Below are 6,000 nucleotides of genomic sequence, written 5' to 3' on the forward strand. Positions count from 1 at the left end.
TTCTACTTCTAACTACTGGTTCATAAATGAATACGTTTGAAAATGGAATGCATCAACAGAACGGTGTTGGTAGTATAAAAATATCTACAGCTCCTTGTATTCCAGGTGGTCTCCCATCCAAGTACTAACCAGGCCCAACACTGCTTAGCTTCCAAGATCAGATGAGATTGGGCATATCCAGTGTGGTGTGGCTGTAGATGAGCTTTGTGGTTTCTGTTAGATCTTTTCTACTTCTAACTACTGGTTCATAAATGAATACGTTTGAAAATGGAATGCATCAACAGAACGGTGTTGGCAGTATAAAATTATCTACAGAACCTTGTATTCCCAGGTGGTCTCCCATCCAAGTACTAACCAGGCCCAACACTGCTTAGCTTCCAAGATCAGATGAGATTGGGCGTATCCAGTGTGGTGTGGCTGTAGATGAGCTTTGTGGTTTCTGTTACAACTTTTCTACTTCTAACTACTGGTTCATAAATGAATACGTTTGAAAATGGAATGCATCAACAGAACGGTGTTGGCAGTATAAAAATATCTACAGCAACTTTTATTCCCAGGTGGTCTCCCATCCAAGTACTAACCAGGCCCAACACTGCTTAGCTTCCAAGATCAGATGAGATTGGGCATATCCAGTGTGGTGTGGCTGTAGATGAGCTTTGTGGTTTCTGTTAGAACTTTTCTACTTCTAGCTACTGGTTCATAAATGAATACGTTTGAAAATGGAATGCATCAACAGAACGGTGTTGGCAGTATAAAATTATCTACAGCACCTTGTATTCCCAGGTGGTCTCCCATCCAAGTACTAACCAGGCCCAACACTGCTTAGTTTCCAAGATCAGATGAGATTGGGCATATCCAGTGTGGTGTGGCTGTAGATGAGCTTTATGGTTTCTGTTAGAACTTATCTACTTCTAACTACTGGTTCATAGATGAATACGTTTGAAAATGGAATGCATCAACAGAACGGTGTTGGCAGTATAATAATATCTACAGCACCTTGTATTCCCAGGTGGTCTCCCATCCAAGTACTAACCAGGCCCAACACTGCTTAGCTTCCAAGATCAGATGAGATTGGGCGTACCCAGTGTGGTGAGGCTGTAGATGAGCTTTGTGGTTTCTGTTAGAACTTTTCTACTTGTAACTACTGGTTCATAAATGAATACGTTTGAAAATGGAATGCATCAACAGAACGGTGATGGCAATATAAAAATATCTACAGCACCTTGTATTCCCAGGTGGTCTTCCATCCAAGTACTAACCAGGCCCAACACCGCTTAGCTTCCAAGATCAGATGAGATTGGGCGTATCCAGTGTGGTGTGGCTGTAGATGAGCTTTGTGGTTTCTGTTAGAACTTTTCTACTTCTAACTACTGGTTCATAAATGAATACGTTTGAAAATGGAATGCATCAACAGAACGGTGTTGGTAGTATAAAAATATCTACAGCACCTTGTATTCCTAGGTGGTCTCCCATCCAAGTACTAACCAGGCCCAACACTGCTTAGCTTCCAAGATCAGATGAGATTGGGCGTATCCAGTGTGGTGTGGCTGTAGATGAGCTTTGTGGTTTCTGTTAGAACTTTTCTACTTCTAACTACTGGTTCATAAATGAATACGTTTGAAAATGGAATGCATCAACAGAACGGTGTTGGCAGTATAAAAATATCTACAGCACCTTTTATTCCCAGGTGGTCTCCCATCCAAGTACTAACCAGGCCCAACACTGCTTAGCTTCCAAGATCAGATGAGATTTGGCGTATCCAGTGTGGTGTGGCTGTAGATGAGCTTTGTGGTTTCTGTTTGAACTTTTCTACTTCTAACTACTGGTTCATAAATGAATACATTTGAAAATGGAATGCATCAACAGAACGGTGTTGGCAGTATAAAAATATCTACAGCACCTGTATTCCCAGGTGGTCTCCCATCCAAGTACTAACCAGGCCCAACACTGCTTAGCTTCCAAGATCAGATGAGATTGGGCGTATCCAGTGTGGTGTGGCTGTAGATGAGCTTTGTGGTTTCTGTTAGAACTTTTCTACTTCTAACTACTGGTTCATAAATGAATACGTTTGAAAATGGAATGCATCAACAGAACGGTGTTGGCAGTATAAAAATATCTACAGCACCTTGTATTCCCAGGTGGTCTCCCATCCAAGTACTAACCAGGCCCAACACTGCTTAGCTTCCAAGATCAGATGAGATTGGGCGTATCCAGTGTGGTGTGGCTGTAGATGAGCTTTGTGGTTTCTGTTAGAACTTTTCTACTTCTAACTACTGGTTCATAAATGAATACGTTTGAAAATGGAATGCATCAACAGAACGGTGTTGGCAGTATAAAAATATCTACAGCACCTTGTATTCCCAGGTGGTCTCCCATCCAAGTACTAACCAGGCCCAACACTGCTTAGCTTCAAAGATCAGATGAGATTGGGCGTATCCAGTGTGGTGTGGCTGTAGATGAGCTTTGTGGTTTCTGTTTGAACTTTTCTACTTCTAACTACTGGTTCATAAATGAATACATTTGAAAATGGAATGCATCAACAGAACGGTGTTGGCAGTATAAAAATATCTACAGCACCTTGCATTCCCAGGTGGTCTCCCATCCAAGTACTAACCAGGCCCAACACTGCTTAGCTTCCAAGATCAGATGAGACTGAGCATATCCAGTGTGGTGTTGCTGTAGATGAACTTATTGGTTTCTGTTAGAACTTTTCCACTTCTAACTACTGGTTCATAAACGAATACGTTTGAAAATGGAATGCATCAACAGAACGGTGTTGGTAGTATAAAAATATCTACAGCACCTTGTATTCCCAGGTGGTCTCCCATCCAAGTACTAACCAGGCCCAACACTGCTTAGCTTCCAAGATCAGATGAGATTGGGCGTATCCAGTGTGGTGTGGCTGTAGATGAACTTTGTGGTTTCTGTTAGAACTTTTCTACTTCTAACTACTGGTTCATAAATGAATACGTTTGAAAATGGAATGCATCAACAGAACGGTGTGGGCAGTATAAAAATATCTACAGCACCTTGTATTCCTAGGTGGTCTCCCATCCAAGTACTAACCAGGCCCAACACTGCTTAGCTTCCAAGATCAGATGAGATTGGGCGTATCCAGTGTGGTGTTGCTGTAGATGAATTTTCTGGTTTCTGTTAGAACTTTTCTACTTCTAACTACTGGTTCATAAATGAATACGTTTTAAAATGGAATGCATCAACAGAACGGTGTTGGCAGTGTAAAAATATCTACAGCACCTTGTATTTCCAGGTGGTCTCCCATCCAAATACTAACCAGGCGCAACACTGCTTAGCTTCCAAGATCAGATGAGATTGGGCATATCCAGTGTGGTGTGGCTGTAGATGAGCTTTGTGGTTTCTGTTAGAACTTTTCTACTTCTAACTACTGGTTCATAAATGAATACGTTTGAAAATGGAATGCATCAACAGAACGGTGTTGGCAGGATAAAAATATCTACAGCACCTTGTATTCCCAGGTGGTCTCCCATCCAAGTACTAACCAGGCCCAACACTGCTTAGCTTCCAAGATCAGATGAGATTGGGCGTATCCAGTGTGGTGTGGCTGTAGATGAGCTTTGTGGTTTCTGTTAGAACTTTTCTACTTCTAACTACTGGTTCATAAATGAATACGTTTGAAAATGGAATGCATCAACAGAATGTGTTGGCAGTATAAAATTATCTACAGCACCTTGTATTCCCAGGTGGTCTCCCATCCAAGTACTAACCAGGCCCAACACTGCTTAGCTTCCAAGATCAGATGAGATTGGGCATATCCAGTGTGGTGTGGCTGTAGATGAGCTTTGTGGTTTCTGTTAGAACTTTTCTACTTCTAACTACTGGTTCATAAATGAATACGTTTGAAAATGGAATGCATCAACAGAACGGTGTTGGCAGTATAAAAATATCTACAGCACCTTGTATTCCCAGGTGGTCTCCCATCCAAGTACTAACCAGGCCCAACACTGCTTAGCTTCCAAGATCAGATGAGATTGGGCGTATCCAGTGTGGTGTGGCTGTAGATGAGCTTTGTGGTTTCTGTTAGAACTTTTCTACTTCTAACTACTGGTTCATAAATGAATACGTTTGAAAATGGAATGCATCAACAGAACGGTGTTGGCAGTATAAAAATATCTACAGCATCTTGTATTCCCAGGTGGTCTCCCATCCAAGTACTAACCAGGCCCAACACTGCTTAGCTTCCAAGATCAGATTAGATTGGGCGTATCCAGTGTGGTGTTGCTGTAGATGAATTTTCTGGTTTCTGTTAGAACTTTTCTACTTCTAACTACTGGTTCATAAATGAATACGTTTGAAAATGGAATGCATCAACAGAACGGTGTTGGCAGTATAAAAATATCTACAGCACCTTGTATTTCCAGGTGGTCTCCCATCCAAATACTAACCAGGCCCAACACTGCTTAGCTTCCAAGATCAGATGAGATTGGCCGTATCCAGTGTGGTGTGGCTGTAGATGAGCTTTGTGGTTTCTGTTAGAACTTTTCTACTTCTAACTACTGGTTCATAAATGAAAACGTTTGAAAATGGAATGCATCAACAGAACGGTGTTGGCAGGATAAAAATATCTACAGCACCTTGTATTCCCAGGTGGTCTCCCATCCAAGTACTAACCAGGCCCAACACTGCTTAGCTTCCAAGATCAGATGTGATTGGGCGTATCCAGTGTGGTGTGGCTGTAGATGAGCTTTGTGGTTTCTGTTAGAACTTTTCTACTTCTAACTACTGGTTCATAAATGAATACGTTTGAAAATGGAATGCATCAACAGAACGGTGTTGGCAGTATAAAAATATCTACAGCACCTTGTATTCCCAGGTGGTCTCCCATCCAAGTACTAACCAGGCCCAACACTGCTTAGCTTCGAAGATCAGATGAGATTGGGCGTATCCAGTGTGGTATTGCTGTAGATGAATTTTCTGGTTTCTGTTAGAACTTTTCTACTTCTAACTACTGGTTCATAAATGAATACGTTTGAAAATGGAATGCATCAACAGAACGGTGTTGGTAGTATAAAAATATCTACAGCTCCTTGTATTCCAGGTGGTCTCCCATCCAAGTACTAACCAGGCCCAACACTGCTTAGCATCCAAGATCAGATGAGATTGGGTGTATCCAGTGTGGTGTTGCTGTAGATGAACTTACTGGTTTCTGTTGGAACTTTTCTGCTTCTAACTACTGGTTCATAAATGAATACGTTTGAAAATGGAATGCATCAACAGAACGGTGTTGGTAGTATAAAAATATCTACAGCACCTTGTATTCCCAGGTGGTCTCCCATCCAAGTACTAACCAGGCCCAACACTGCTTAGCTTCCAAGATCAGATGAGATTGGGCGTATCCAGTGTGGTGTGGCTGTAGATGAGCTTTGTGGTTTCTGTTAGAACTTTTCTACTTCTAACTACTGGTTCATAAATGAAAAAGTTTGAAAATGGAATGCATCAACAGAACGGTGTTGGCAGTATAAAATTATCTACAGCACCTTGTATTCCCAGGTGGTCTCCCATCCAAGTACTAACCAGGCCCAACACTGCTTAGCTTCCAAGATCAGATGAGATTGGGCGTATCCAGTGTGGTGTGGCTGTAGATGAGCTTTATGGTTTCTGTTAGAACTTTTCTACTTCTAACTACTGGTTCATAAATGAACACGTTTGAAAATGGAATGCATCAACAGAACGGTGTTGGCAGTATAAAAATATCTACAGCACCTTGTATTCCCAGGTGGTCTCCCATCCAAGTACTAACCAGGCCCAACTCTGCTTAGCTTCCAAGATCAGATGAGATTGGGCGTATCCAGTGTGGTGTGGCTGTAGATGAGCTTTGTGGTTTCTGTTTGAACTTTTCTACTTCTAACTACTGGTTCATAAATGAATACATTTGAAAATTGAATGCATCAACAGAACGGTGTGGCAGTATAAAAATATCTACAGCACCTTTTATTCCCAGGTGGTCTCCCATCCAAGTACTAA

The 6,000-nt window shown here is 41.7% G+C and overlaps 20 non-coding genes and 7 pseudogenes across 20 annotated transcripts; all 27 read right to left on the minus strand.

Annotated features, from left to right (window-relative positions):
* Nucleotides 1-81: 81 nt before the first annotated feature.
* On the minus strand, nt 82-199 carry LOC134891445 (5S ribosomal RNA; annotated as a pseudogene).
* Nucleotides 200-306: 107 nt separating this feature from the next.
* On the minus strand, nt 307-425 carry LOC135065777 (5S ribosomal RNA). The gene has a single exon (XR_010252047.1). It is a non-coding gene; the product is annotated as a 5S ribosomal RNA (ribosomal RNA).
* A 107-nt stretch (nt 426-532) lies between these two features.
* Nucleotides 533-651, minus strand: LOC134888484 (5S ribosomal RNA; annotated as a pseudogene).
* Nucleotides 652-758: 107 nt separating this feature from the next.
* On the minus strand, nt 759-877 carry LOC135058528 (5S ribosomal RNA). The gene has a single exon (XR_010244955.1). It is a non-coding gene; the product is annotated as a 5S ribosomal RNA (ribosomal RNA).
* Nucleotides 878-984: 107 nt separating this feature from the next.
* Nucleotides 985-1,103, minus strand: LOC135066621 (5S ribosomal RNA). The gene has a single exon (XR_010252864.1). It is a non-coding gene; the product is annotated as a 5S ribosomal RNA (ribosomal RNA).
* A 107-nt stretch (nt 1,104-1,210) lies between these two features.
* Nucleotides 1,211-1,329, minus strand: LOC135064131 (5S ribosomal RNA). Its single transcript, XR_010250443.1, has one exon. It is a non-coding gene; the product is annotated as a 5S ribosomal RNA (ribosomal RNA).
* A 107-nt stretch (nt 1,330-1,436) lies between these two features.
* On the minus strand, nt 1,437-1,555 carry LOC135060414 (5S ribosomal RNA). The gene has a single exon (XR_010246808.1). It is a non-coding gene; the product is annotated as a 5S ribosomal RNA (ribosomal RNA).
* A 107-nt stretch (nt 1,556-1,662) lies between these two features.
* LOC135070501 (5S ribosomal RNA) lies at nt 1,663-1,781 on the minus strand. Its single transcript, XR_010256664.1, has one exon. It is a non-coding gene; the product is annotated as a 5S ribosomal RNA (ribosomal RNA).
* A 107-nt stretch (nt 1,782-1,888) lies between these two features.
* LOC134888154 (5S ribosomal RNA) lies at nt 1,889-2,006 on the minus strand. Its single transcript, XR_010171110.1, has one exon. It is a non-coding gene; the product is annotated as a 5S ribosomal RNA (ribosomal RNA).
* Nucleotides 2,007-2,113: 107 nt separating this feature from the next.
* On the minus strand, nt 2,114-2,232 carry LOC134887189 (5S ribosomal RNA). The gene has a single exon (XR_010171005.1). It is a non-coding gene; the product is annotated as a 5S ribosomal RNA (ribosomal RNA).
* Nucleotides 2,233-2,339: 107 nt separating this feature from the next.
* On the minus strand, nt 2,340-2,458 carry LOC135065651 (5S ribosomal RNA). The gene has a single exon (XR_010251926.1). It is a non-coding gene; the product is annotated as a 5S ribosomal RNA (ribosomal RNA).
* A 107-nt stretch (nt 2,459-2,565) lies between these two features.
* LOC134889528 (5S ribosomal RNA) lies at nt 2,566-2,684 on the minus strand (annotated as a pseudogene).
* Nucleotides 2,685-2,791: 107 nt separating this feature from the next.
* LOC134887200 (5S ribosomal RNA) lies at nt 2,792-2,910 on the minus strand. The gene has a single exon (XR_010171006.1). It is a non-coding gene; the product is annotated as a 5S ribosomal RNA (ribosomal RNA).
* A 107-nt stretch (nt 2,911-3,017) lies between these two features.
* On the minus strand, nt 3,018-3,136 carry LOC135065703 (5S ribosomal RNA). The gene has a single exon (XR_010251976.1). It is a non-coding gene; the product is annotated as a 5S ribosomal RNA (ribosomal RNA).
* Nucleotides 3,137-3,243: 107 nt separating this feature from the next.
* Nucleotides 3,244-3,362, minus strand: LOC134888564 (5S ribosomal RNA; annotated as a pseudogene).
* A 107-nt stretch (nt 3,363-3,469) lies between these two features.
* Nucleotides 3,470-3,588, minus strand: LOC134887211 (5S ribosomal RNA). Its single transcript, XR_010171007.1, has one exon. It is a non-coding gene; the product is annotated as a 5S ribosomal RNA (ribosomal RNA).
* Nucleotides 3,589-3,694: 106 nt separating this feature from the next.
* LOC135059030 (5S ribosomal RNA) lies at nt 3,695-3,813 on the minus strand. The gene has a single exon (XR_010245450.1). It is a non-coding gene; the product is annotated as a 5S ribosomal RNA (ribosomal RNA).
* A 107-nt stretch (nt 3,814-3,920) lies between these two features.
* Nucleotides 3,921-4,039, minus strand: LOC134887222 (5S ribosomal RNA). Its single transcript, XR_010171008.1, has one exon. It is a non-coding gene; the product is annotated as a 5S ribosomal RNA (ribosomal RNA).
* A 107-nt stretch (nt 4,040-4,146) lies between these two features.
* LOC134890396 (5S ribosomal RNA) lies at nt 4,147-4,265 on the minus strand (annotated as a pseudogene).
* Nucleotides 4,266-4,372: 107 nt separating this feature from the next.
* LOC135069141 (5S ribosomal RNA) lies at nt 4,373-4,491 on the minus strand. Its single transcript, XR_010255330.1, has one exon. It is a non-coding gene; the product is annotated as a 5S ribosomal RNA (ribosomal RNA).
* Nucleotides 4,492-4,598: 107 nt separating this feature from the next.
* On the minus strand, nt 4,599-4,717 carry LOC134901548 (5S ribosomal RNA). Its single transcript, XR_010175037.1, has one exon. It is a non-coding gene; the product is annotated as a 5S ribosomal RNA (ribosomal RNA).
* A 107-nt stretch (nt 4,718-4,824) lies between these two features.
* LOC135066171 (5S ribosomal RNA) lies at nt 4,825-4,943 on the minus strand. The gene has a single exon (XR_010252426.1). It is a non-coding gene; the product is annotated as a 5S ribosomal RNA (ribosomal RNA).
* Nucleotides 4,944-5,050: 107 nt separating this feature from the next.
* Nucleotides 5,051-5,168, minus strand: LOC134893014 (5S ribosomal RNA; annotated as a pseudogene).
* A 107-nt stretch (nt 5,169-5,275) lies between these two features.
* LOC134887234 (5S ribosomal RNA) lies at nt 5,276-5,394 on the minus strand. Its single transcript, XR_010171010.1, has one exon. It is a non-coding gene; the product is annotated as a 5S ribosomal RNA (ribosomal RNA).
* Nucleotides 5,395-5,501: 107 nt separating this feature from the next.
* LOC134887246 (5S ribosomal RNA) lies at nt 5,502-5,620 on the minus strand. The gene has a single exon (XR_010171012.1). It is a non-coding gene; the product is annotated as a 5S ribosomal RNA (ribosomal RNA).
* A 107-nt stretch (nt 5,621-5,727) lies between these two features.
* LOC135061384 (5S ribosomal RNA) lies at nt 5,728-5,846 on the minus strand. Its single transcript, XR_010247767.1, has one exon. It is a non-coding gene; the product is annotated as a 5S ribosomal RNA (ribosomal RNA).
* Nucleotides 5,847-5,952: 106 nt separating this feature from the next.
* Nucleotides 5,953-6,000, minus strand: part of LOC134887796 (5S ribosomal RNA) — a 119-nt pseudogene continuing 71 nt past the window's right edge.

This window comes from Pseudophryne corroboree, chromosome 3 (genome assembly GCF_028390025.1).
Source record: "Pseudophryne corroboree isolate aPseCor3 chromosome 3, aPseCor3.hap2, whole genome shotgun sequence".
In the NCBI taxonomy this organism is placed as follows: domain Eukaryota; kingdom Metazoa; phylum Chordata; class Amphibia; order Anura; family Myobatrachidae; genus Pseudophryne; species Pseudophryne corroboree.